Raw genomic sequence first — 11,929 nt, forward strand, 5'->3', positions numbered from 1 at the left:
CAACATAAAAAAACATTGTTTTTACTGAGTGTACATACTGCCAGCCCACCTCTATTACCACTCATGATGTTGTAACACTGTGGTAACCTGAAGTCAGATCAGGGAGAAGTAGACAGCTCGAACTGATTTTTCCTCAGGGCAACATATTGTGTTGACCCAAGGACAAATTTTTTCTAAATAAAACCTAAGCTGTCTGGGCTGACTTTAAAAAAACAGCTCAAACATTCCCTCAACTTGTATTATTTAACCAAAGCAAAAAAGAAAAAAATGTGTGACTGACACTGGACCTAACTTATACATAACAATGGGGTCCGCGTTTTTTTCAGCACCGTAGACAGCTCACTGGGCGGCGAGCGTAAATCCACCCTTCTGTGTTTGAGTGCTGAGAATGCCCTGATAAGTTCATCTTTGTCCAGCGATTTTGTTGCCTCGTGCTCAATTAAAATCTGAGCGAGAGCTGACGGCATCTATGTAGTTATGTAGTAGTATTATAAAAACAGTTTACATACTGTGATGCGGAAGCAAAACAAGACGATTCCTTATCCACAGTAAAAAAAAATCACCCCTTGTTTATCTTAAGTTCTTGGTCATTATATATGTTCAATGGAACATGTGTGGATGTTGCGTTAGAGGAAAACGCAGTTATGCACAAAATATATATTACACTATGAGGCTATTTTGGGGATTTCCACCTGGATTTGGCCTACCCAATTTCAAAAGCTTCCCATACCCACATGCAGAGGTTTACATACAAAAGTTTGGTATCATTTTACAGGAAAGCCTTTGAAATTACATAAAACACTGTTAAAAGTGCTCAACATGGTTGTATGTGTTGTCAGTCCTCTAATAAACACAAAAATAAATAGGCGCTTTTTGATATTTTTTTCTAAAGTCTGTTTTTAAAAGTGTATAACTCTGGCCCTGAGTGGTAACGAAACTGGCAGACAGTTTTGTTTGATTCCAGCAATTGTCAGCTTACAGAGGAAAAAGGATTTTTTTCTCTATCATAATCTATGCAAAAGTTATTCTACTCCAACTGAAGGGAGGAATAATACCCTTTTTTGTATTCAATTTCTGCCTAAACATATTTGAAGTTTCCTCATAACACATACAGTTGTCATGGTCTTGCCATACCTTTGGGCTAGATTCAGGTCTGAGTTCATTTGGCAAGACCATGGCAGTAATGTGTTTTGTGTGGAGACACGTGTAGTCGCATCATGTGTTGGTGTCACGTGTTCCCAGTGTCTTGTCACTTTTACCCCACTCCCTTATGTGCTCTCGTCCTGATTATGTAATGATTTGCAACTGTTCCCCATTTGTGTTGTCTTTATAATGCCCTCTCGTTCTCTGTCTTGTGCTCGTTTGTTCGTCTAAGATTCAGTGTGTGTGATTCACGTCTTTCCGTGTTACCTGAATCTAGTCCTCAGAGTTTCTGTTATTTTGTATTCAGTGTTTGTTCCTGGTTCTGTTATCTACTTTGTCATTCATCACCTGTTTACCCCCTCGTGGGTTTTTGTGTTTGTGGTTTAAATAAACCTTCGGTTTATTTTACAGTTGTCTGCGTTTGGGTTCTCTCTTTATTCCTACCGTGACAACAGTGGAATAAATGCAATATCTTTATATCATTTTAAAGAAAACCCTTTGAAGTTACATAAAAGTTTGTGAGAAAAATTGTTATTTAGGTTCTTTTTCATATGATGAAACAACAAACTGTCTTTTTTATGTGGTAAACAGTGTCTTTGAAAGTGTATAACTCTGGTTCTGTGTGCTCTAGCAGACTGCAGACAGTTCTGGTTGTTAGCAGCAGCAGACAGTAAACACCCAAAAAATAATGATCTTTTTAGCATGTAGCATTCAAAAGTTATTCTTATTTTACTGAAGGGTGTGAAAATCCATTTTTCATATAAAAATATTTTGTTTTGTTTTGCACATATAAAGCTGCCGTCGGCAACTCTGGAGGATTGAGCAGTTTCCAAATGTTTACAATTTCATGTCCCTCCCCCACTACCTCCAAGCAACCTCCCTCAGAGCACGTTCTCGTCAGCGCGTGTGCAAAAGTATTATTGTGAACGCATACTTAGCAAGAATACATAACACTCCGAAATACAATCAATGGTTGATAAAGCACAATTACCTGTTGAGAAGAAATGTGGCAAGCTCTGCATCCAGCTTGAAATCTCGTAGATTCCTTTCAAATGCCGGTCCGATATTGATCCTAGTTTTAATACGGTCACAGTCGCTTTCTATCTTTGTTTCCTTCTTTTCATTGGTTGTTTTCCTAGCTCTAGTTGTTAACCGAGAATTCGGAAGTTTGTTACTGAAAGTTCTCTCCGCCATCACGCTGTTCAAACCAAAACAACTATGAATTCAGGCGGATGCACGGGATATTGTAACGCGCGCGAGGGGGATGGGGATCGGTGGCGCGTGCAGGTACTGTGATTGACAGGCAGATTTTACACAGCCCTGCGCTGATTGGACCAAATGAACCAGCCTGCGCTGATTGGACCAAATGAACCGGGAGCGGTGGATTTTTGCAAAACAAATAACAGGCTCCAGGTGGAGCTAGAAGCGCGGGTTTTTTTCTTAATCAGTATAATTGATGTTGTTCTATCGGAGCTTAGTGTTGGTTTCAGTGAATATGATCAAAAAATATGATAAAATATGTTGCCGACCGCAGCTTTAATAAATAGCAAGGGATTATTCATGCACACAACCAAAGAAAATGCTGTAAATGGACTCATTGTTTAGAGTAGGACTTAAGATAAAAGATGGTGTATCATTTTTGGCTATCTGTGCTATCTGAGGCGGGTCACGCTCAAGTTTCCCATTAAGTTTACAAAAGATGATTTTTTACCTCATTATTCATTCAATGATTGTTTGATATGTGATGATAATAGAACAAAAATAATGATGTAGCCTTATTCCTGAGAGTGAGAGCTTTCATTTGATATAAGACTTGCCCATGTTGGTCATACTTGATAAATATGAAATATGTGAATATAAAATCATATAAAAAAATTGTGGGGGGTGATAGTGTAAATTAAGTGTAAATAACTTTATTACAGTAAAACATATCTCAAAGTGATGCATATCTGCAGAAAGTAGATTCTAAGCTTTCAAACAGTATCTCTTATATGGTACTGGGTCCATGACAGACCATTAAAAATTAAAGGAATATTTTATATTAAGTCAAAGTAAGATAATTTTGGACCACAGACAAGGCCGCCTTAAAGGAATAGTCTACTCATTTTCAATGTTGAAGTGTGTTGTTGCCTTGGCTGGGAGCTGTTGAGTCATCCCTCTGTCATCTGTGTGTGTGCACGTGGGCGCTGGAGCGCGCTGCGACGCTACGATGGCATTTGGCTGGGCCCCATTCATTCAATGGTGCCATTTAGAGATAAAGTTAGAAGTGACCAAACACATCAACGTTTTTCCTATTTAAGACGAGTAGTTATACGAGCAAGTTTGGTGGTACAAAATAAAACATAGCGCTTTTCTAAGAGGATTTAAAAGAGTAACTATATTTTATGGCGTAATAGCACTTTTGGGAGTACTTCCACTCGGCGCAGCAACACCCTCCCTCTCCCATTATGAGAGTGAGAAGGGGAGCAGACTTTTCAGGCGAGTCGAAGTACTCCAAAAAGTGCTATTACGCCATAAAATATAGTTACTCTTTTAAATCCGCTTAGAAAAGCGCTATGTTTTATTTTGTACCACCAAACTTGCTCGTATAACTACTCGTCTTAAATAGGAAAAACGTTGATGTGTTTGGTCACTTCTAACTTTATCTCTAAATGGTACCATTGAATGAATGGGGCTAAGCTAAATGCTATCGTAGCGTCGCAGCGCGCTCCAACGCTTACGTGCACACACCCAGATGACAGAGGGATGATTCAACAGTTCTTAGTTAAGGTAATAACATATTTTAATATTGAAAATGAGTAGACTATTCCTTTAATGCACGGGCTTACCTGGGCTGAAGCCCAGGGGCCTCCCAAGTTCAAGGGCCTCCCAAGTTTGTGTTCATGACGAGCTGAAAATGTCATATTGTTTTGTTACTTGTCGGGTTTTCTGTCAATCCCTCTAATTGCACGTTACATGGCTGCTGATTGGTCCGTTGTAACTTAACGTGAAATAAAATGTCAGACGTAACATATTTTGTATTCCGCGTAATGTAATTAAGTGCGCGTTGTCAACTTGACATTCCTGCACGTTAGACTGAGTGTGACAGAGAAACGGGAAATAATCCACCAACAAATGAAAGAGTAATTTCTGAAATTTCATAATAAGCACCAGTGAGGTGCAGGTCTCTCTCTCTCTTTCGTGCGCGTGCTCGCTCTCTCTCTCTTTCGCGCGCGTGCTCGCTTTCTCTGTGCTTGTGATGTGCAGCTGAGACTCTGGCATGCAGAAGTCTCTCCCACCGTGCACAAGAAACTGTGCCGCTAAATTAAGAAAGGAGTTCCCGCACATAATGCTGTTAGTTGTTATAAAGTTTAAGCTTACTCGCGTTTATATCAGTGACGCGTGCGCAGCTGGAGCGATGTAGTTTGACGCGACGTCAGCTCACAGTACACACATCTGTTGGTAGAAAGACGAGAAAGAGACGCAACGGTAAAGGTGCAAGTCTAAGAAAGTAAAGAGCGACAAAACCATCTCAAATGATCATCCTCTAATAGCACCATTATAATCTCATTATCTAAAGATCTTATATACAGGTATGTTCCCTGTCTGTTTTGTGCATATTCATACTTGGTCGTTTTACATGCTTATGTGACGTGAGGGTATAACTTAGAACAAAAAGACAGATTTAATATTTGAACTCCAACTACGCCACCCCAGGACTTGCACCAGGGGAAATGCTAATAACACCCAGAAGGGTGGGAAAGCAAACAGGTTCACTCCTCGTTTAAACAAATGTGGCATGACGAGGGGGTGAAAGTTTAGCTTAAGACGAAAGCAAAGATTTTAGATAAAATTCCGACTACGCCACCCCGGGACTTACACCCAGGGAAATATTCCTTACACCCAGAAAGGCGGTAAGGCACACAGGTTCGTTCCTCTTAAAAGTGAAGGGAGCAGAAAACGTGGGTATAGTACAAAAAATATAAATTTTTATTACACAATATTCTTTGTTCATGGCAATGAGCTAGGTGTAAAATAGACAGAAGACAACATTATTCAAAACAAATCTGTCTCACTGCAGCAAAATACATAAAACAAATGACATAAAACATCATAATCACAAAGTTACACAAAAATACAAAACAATTTAAGGTTTAATGGTCCACACTGCTACAATGCAGTGCGTGGAAAGGAATACAAATAATAAACTAATTAAAACAATACACAAACCTACAGAGCTGAGGTTACCCACTCGATGGATCACTGGCACAAGTTGTCCAAAAGCACACTTTCGCACACCACACCGTGAACTCAATGTACACACACTTATACACTTCAAATGTGTAACACGGGAACCGTTGAGCAGTACCACCACCACCACAATATCCCTCACCCGTGGGGACCCCAGCTCCTGAAAGGATATTAAGCAAAATACATATTCAAAACAATAATATACAAATTTTACAATAGAAACAAAAACAAACAAACAAAGAAAACTGGCAGCTGAAGCTACACGAAAGTCATGGCGCAAACACCAAAGTCCATACGCCGGCTCCAGTGCGCTAATCCTCCACTTCAAGATAATACACACTCAAGTTCAGGAACCAGACAGTGGACAGTCCGGTTTACAGCGGTGACAATAATGTAATGTTACAGCGGTGCGATAAAACAGCACGAGACTCAAACAGGCAGCAACCAGGAACCACGTAGAACAAAAGGGAGAACCCTAAAGTAAACAAACATAATTAAAAATCTAAACATCATACACTAACATTACAATTTGTGGTTGGACACTTACCGCACAGTGGCATCACCCCAGACACATTAACGTCTTTTACAGCACTGTTTAACCTACAACAGGTCAACCACAGCCAACTGAGGGTGCACAGTCATTTAAGCCACCAACAGCACAAGGGCACCAGTACGCTGGACAAACACGCTAAAACCAACACAAACTAAGTTTTAAATAACATACAGATTAAAACTACGAACAGCACATTAACAATTCTCACCTGTCGCTATTGCTACAAACACCCGGGGGAAACACAGGACATGACGCATTCCGAGCAGCAGCCAATCAGTGCTTAAAAAGGGACTGCCCCTTCCTGATAGGTGACAGTAGCTGTCAATCACAGCTCACCTAATCCTGCTACACAAAGAAAGAGTAGAGAGACGTGAGTACAATACAAAAATAGTTTTATTACTTAATCTCATTAAAATAAGCAGTTAATCATATAAGTTGTCGCTCTACTTCAATTCACGGCAACCACACTGCAAACACACAAAACTGAAAGTTAAAGAAAAATAAATTAAGCAGAGCTGAGGTTCCCAACAGGATAGGGGGGTTCTTAATCTCGACTTGGGTCCACATAGACACACACGCACGCACACACACACCACTGTGCACTCAAATGAAATAAATCACACACTTCGTGTTAAACAACACACAATGAAAAAGAAAAACCACCACCGGAAAGTTCCATCCACCCGTTGGGACCCCAGCTCCTGCAACAGATGGAAAACTGGATTAATACGGGATTAAATAATACTACAAAATATTACCAGTCAGCCTTAGCGGAAAGAAAAAAAGAAATATCAAATGAAATGAAATTAAACTAACGACATCTTACATAATCAAAACAAATTCACAAGACCAAACACAAGTCATAACAGAATTGCAATGGTTGTACAATAAGTAAACCATTAACCGGTCACGTATGACCCAGTTCACTGGAGCAGAGAGTAAACAACAACAGTATAATACCAAAACACTTTAAAGAATAAAAAGGAGTAAATAACTAATCCATTGAATCCTATCCAAAAACAACATAACAAAATCAAAATAAACAAAACTAGAGAGGGTAAACAAAAAGGAAACGCAATGCGTTACAGCAAAACAAACAAAAACCCAATAGAGAGGCTGCTAGTCGTCCCCCTACGCGTCAAGAAGACGCCATAGCTCTAATTTAGTAAGAAAGGGGGCAAGACACAGCTGAACCAGACAGTTTACGGTACTCGTTGTGTTGCGTGGAGAAGACCGTGATGCTTTTACGGCAATGCGAACGCCAGATCACAAACTCGGAATCACAACAAAGTGACACAGAGAACAAAAAGGGAGAATCCTAAAAACGAGCATAATGTTATCAAACCGCGATGGACGACATACAATAATGTTTAAATGTTTTAATAACAAACACTTACCAACCAATGGTATGATAAACATAACCTGCTACAGGCATGGGTTCAGCACAGCCTTATCAGCCGCCGGCAACTAGGGTACAAGAGACCACACATACGCATTTCATATTAGCACAAAATGCTACCCCACCCCGTCTATACCACAGCATGTTTAACAAACGTACCTGAGGGTGAGCAGTCGTAATATCCACTTAAACAGCGCAACCAGGGCACCACACACACAGGGCAAGAGACACGCTAAAAGCAACAACCGAGGTGGTTTAAATCCAAGCACAGAAAGTACGAGCTGCTAGCGTAAACACACAACAAACACTTACCCGTTGCCATTATCAACACGCACCAAGCGGAACATCGGACATGACGCATAACATACCGCAGCCAATCGATGCTTAAGAAGGGGCAGCCCCTCCCTGATAGGTGGCTTCAGGTGTCACTCACCGTTCGCCTAATCCGGTTACATTCCACCCCCAGCTTCTGCAACGTCGCCCCGACGGTGAACTAACCAAAACTCACCCCAGGACCCTCAGTCCCAAGGTCGGAATAAGGCAACACTTGCACCCCCCAGTATACTAGACACTGTACCTATACCCACTGGTCGAGGAAGATGGTGGACATTGGAGTGTTGACCCGCAGTCACCCTCCCCGTCCTCCTTACTACCTCAGTCCCTTCTACCAAAGGATCTGCAGGTAGAGTTATCATAGGTTGTGGGTTTACTTCAACCTCTGGGGCTCCCACTGCCCTATTGGCCACAGCCGATGATACCTCTCCCACTACTTGAACAACAGGAGTTGTCGGCCTCACAACAAACAAATCCTCCTCAAACTCCTCTTCCTGGGGACAATCAGATGCCACAACTGGGGTTTCTGTCAACCCTAAAGACAAGTTTGGGCTGGTCTGGACCTGAGCTTTCAGCAAAGATCGGTGCACATGCCTTACTTTACTTAACTCCGTGGGGGGAGCAATTGTATACACTGCCCCACCTTCCTTTGGGGCCTTTATAACCTGATATACCACTGAGCTCCACAGGTCCTGGATTTTGTGTCTACCTCTCACATTATAATCACGGAGATATACAAGTTCACCCTGCCTCAGTGGTATTTCCCGCACTTGTAGGTCATGGCGAGCCTTTCGACGGCTCGCCATGACCCCCAAACGCTCACGAGCACCCTCAAACGCCACTTGTAACCGATCCTGCTGTTCTAAAATCCACCTATTAACACTACCTGTTGCTGGCTCTTGAACTCTCCCAAGCAGGAAGTCAACAGGGAGCCTAGGCTCCTGCCCAAACATCAAATAATATGGAGAGACCCCCGTAGATTGATGAGGAGTAGTATTATAAGCAAAGAGCACATGGGGCAGACAAAGCGGCCAGTCTCTTTTTTTTATACCGGCAAAGTGCGTAACAGGTCATGCAATGTCCGGTTGAATCGCTCGCACTGTCCATTCCCAGCCGGGTGATATGGAGTAGTTCGAGACTTCTCAACTTCATATAACCCACAAAGCTGCTGTATAAGGGCAGACTCAAAACTACGGCCTTGGTCCGAATGGATGCGGCCCGGCACACCAAATTTACAAAACCATTCATTGACCAATACCTGGGCCACAGTTTCAGCCCGTTGGTCTCTCGTGGGTACTGCCAGGGTATACTTTGTAAAAATATCGGTCATCACTAGGACATTCTCAAGGCCTGACCCAGAGGGCTCCAACACTGTAAAATCCAGAGCCAAGATTTCATTAGGCTTGGCGGCCAGCAAATGCCCCATGAAACTGCTGGGAGCAGAGTGAAAACCCTTTGCACTCTGACATCTCTCACATTCCTGGCACCATTGGAGAATATCAGCTGACATTCCAGGCCAGTAACATCTCTGGCGTACCAGCTGAGATGTCCGTTCTACCCCCTGGTGCCCATGTTGTTGGTGAAGCTGGGTCAAAACCTCCTGCTTCAGGACCGCTGGTAGTAATACTTGTAAAACCTCCTCCCCTCCATCTGGGCGAAACACCCGACGGTAAAGGACCCCGTCAGTTTCCACCAAACGGTCCCACTGCCGAAGCAAAACAGCAGCTAACCTTGAGAGTTTCTTGCGTTCTTCACGGCTCGGACATGAACTCCGCCTCCAGAACACCAACAACACCCCAATGACCGGGTCTGCCTCCTGCTGAGTGCTTATATCACCCGTAGAACGACAAGGAAGTGAGAGCACTTGATTAACCTGGGTCACAAGTCTACCTTGCACCGCTTGCTGCAACACAAGTGGGACAGCCACACCTGGGCGCAAATCTTGGGCCTCTACTACACCCAGAAAGTTCTGTCTCGACAAGGCGTCGGCATTACGATTACTTCTACCTGATCTATACTTGATCTCAAAGTCAAAAGCTGCTACCTGGGCAGCCCACCGCTGCTCCATGGCACCTAACTTTGCTGAAGACAGGTAGCTAAGAGGGTTGTTATCAGTAAAAACCACACACTTATGCCCCAATAAGTACTCCCTAAACTTCTCAGTCATGGCCCACTTGAGCGCCAAAAACTCCAGTTTCATAGAGCTGTAATTAGCTGGATTACGCTCAGTGGGCCGAAGACTGCGACTACCATACGCTATAGGGCGCACCTTGCCTTGCTGCTCCTGCGAGAGGACTGCTCCTAAGCCCCCATGACTTGCATCCACCTCCAGGATGAACGGTAATGAAAAATCTGCATAGGCAAGCACTGGAGCTGTGGTTAATTTACCTTTTAACCGCTCAAAACTCTGCTGGCATTCAGTAGACCAGGACTCAGAAAATTCCTGAGGCCTCACCTTAGAGCGGTTTGGGGTTGCCAACTGAGCCACCAGCCCATGGAGCGGGGCTGCTAACCTAGCAAATCCCTCAACAAAACGCCGGTAGTAGCTGGCAAACCCCAAAAATGACCGCAGCTCTGTAACACTAGTCGGACGAGGCCAGTGTGCAACTGCATCTACCTTTCCTGGATCTGTAGAGACTCCCTCTGATGAAATAACATGGCCTAAATACTGTACCTTTTTCTTAAAGAACGCACACTTGGACAATTTAGCTTTTAGGCCCTCATTTTGCAAACGACTCAAAACAACCTCCATTCGAGCAAGATGTTGATCAACAGATGTCGAAAATACCACGATGTCATCGAGATACAATAGGAGGGACTGGCACTGTTGATCCCCAAACAACCGTTCCATCAATCGCTGGAAGGTGCTTGGGGCATTGCACAGCCCGAAAGGCATTCGATTCCACTCGAAGAGGCCGAAAGGAGTACAAAAAGCAGTCTTGGACTTGTCACCCTCTACCACCGGTACCTGATTGTACCCGCTGGCGAGGTCCATGGTGGAAAACCAACATGCCCCCGCCAACGAGTCCAAGGTCTCCTCAATCCGGGGCAGAGGAAAGGCATCCTTCCTAGTCTTAGAATTTAGTCGACGGTAGTCGACGCACAAGCGCAGGCTACCGTCTTTCTTCTTGACCAGGACAATGGGCGAAGCGTAGGGGCTACAGCTCTCCCTAATCACCCGAGCTTCCAACAACTGGTTGATATGTGCTTTTACTACCTCATACTCAGAGGGAGGAATACGCCTGAACCGCTGCCTCACCGGAACTTCATCTACCAGGGGAATCTCATGGGAAATAAGGTTAGTGCAACCCAAATCCCCGTCATTCGCAGAGAACACTGATGAATACTTCTCTAACAATGTCCTTACTTTAACCTGCTCTTCCAGTGACAGCACAGACAGATCAAGTGCCCCAATTTGCTCCTGGACAGTAGAAGAGACCTGCACAGCCTGTGAGCTTACCTTAGCCTTTACCATCTGAACTTCCGCCACCTCTGGGGGTAAACTAACCACATAAACGTTCTTCACAGTGCCAATGACAGTGCTAGAATAAAGCACTACGTCTGTAGTCCCCACATTGATAACAGGCACATAAACAGTACCACGATCCACCCTTAACAAAGCAGGGGAGGCCATCAACCCTGCTGGTAGACCGGAATCTGATGGTTCAAACAGAACGGTACCCTTTGAGTATTTCGTAGAACATGTGGCAGCAACAAATTTCATTGTGCCTCCTACTATGTGACACGCCCGACGTCCGCGTACTTTAACACGCCCTACAGAATCTATCCCTTGCTGAGCTTCAATTTGATGACAATGTTGTAAAGCCTGAAAGACTGAACTAGGGGCCTGCGACACTGCTGGTAGTTCAAAAAGACCAGTGCCATGCTGACCAAAGAGCTCCTGATAGCAGCGGCTCAAGATATTCATACCCAAAACCCCGGGTACCTGAGCACACATGCCACCAGCAGGATCTCTGACCACCAGCACACCACAGCCTGGAACTATTCGCCCACACAGTTCTACATCGAGTTCCAAGTAACCAATGTAGGGAATGGAAAGGCCATTCGCTGCCCGAAGTTGTAACCAATGACACGATTTAAGATGTTCCTGACCCCATGAACCAAAATTGGCCAGGAAACAAGTCTCTGTTATGGTGGACACCATCGAACCAGTGTCCACCAAACAGGGAACCTGGATCCCACCCATAGAAACGACGAGCTGTGGACAAGTAGACATAAAGCGAGACATAAAGTCAGAACCGGTGAAAAGA

General features: G+C 43.8%; 1 long non-coding RNA gene across 1 annotated transcript; it reads right to left on the reverse strand.

Moving 5' to 3' along the window:
* Positions 1-4,917: 4,917 nt before the first annotated feature.
* Positions 4,918-8,094, reverse strand: LOC129433483 (uncharacterized). Its single transcript, XR_012369989.1, has 4 exons — positions 7,485-8,094; positions 7,324-7,393; positions 5,921-6,627; positions 4,918-5,848 (listed from the first exon to the last, which is right to left on the reverse strand). It is a non-coding gene; the product is annotated as an uncharacterized lncRNA (long non-coding RNA).
* Positions 8,095-11,929: the final 3,835 nt, after the last annotated feature.

Source organism: Misgurnus anguillicaudatus, chromosome 6 (genome assembly GCF_027580225.2).
Source record: "Misgurnus anguillicaudatus chromosome 6, ASM2758022v2, whole genome shotgun sequence".
Classification (NCBI taxonomy): Eukaryota; Metazoa; Chordata; class Actinopteri; order Cypriniformes; family Cobitidae; genus Misgurnus; species Misgurnus anguillicaudatus.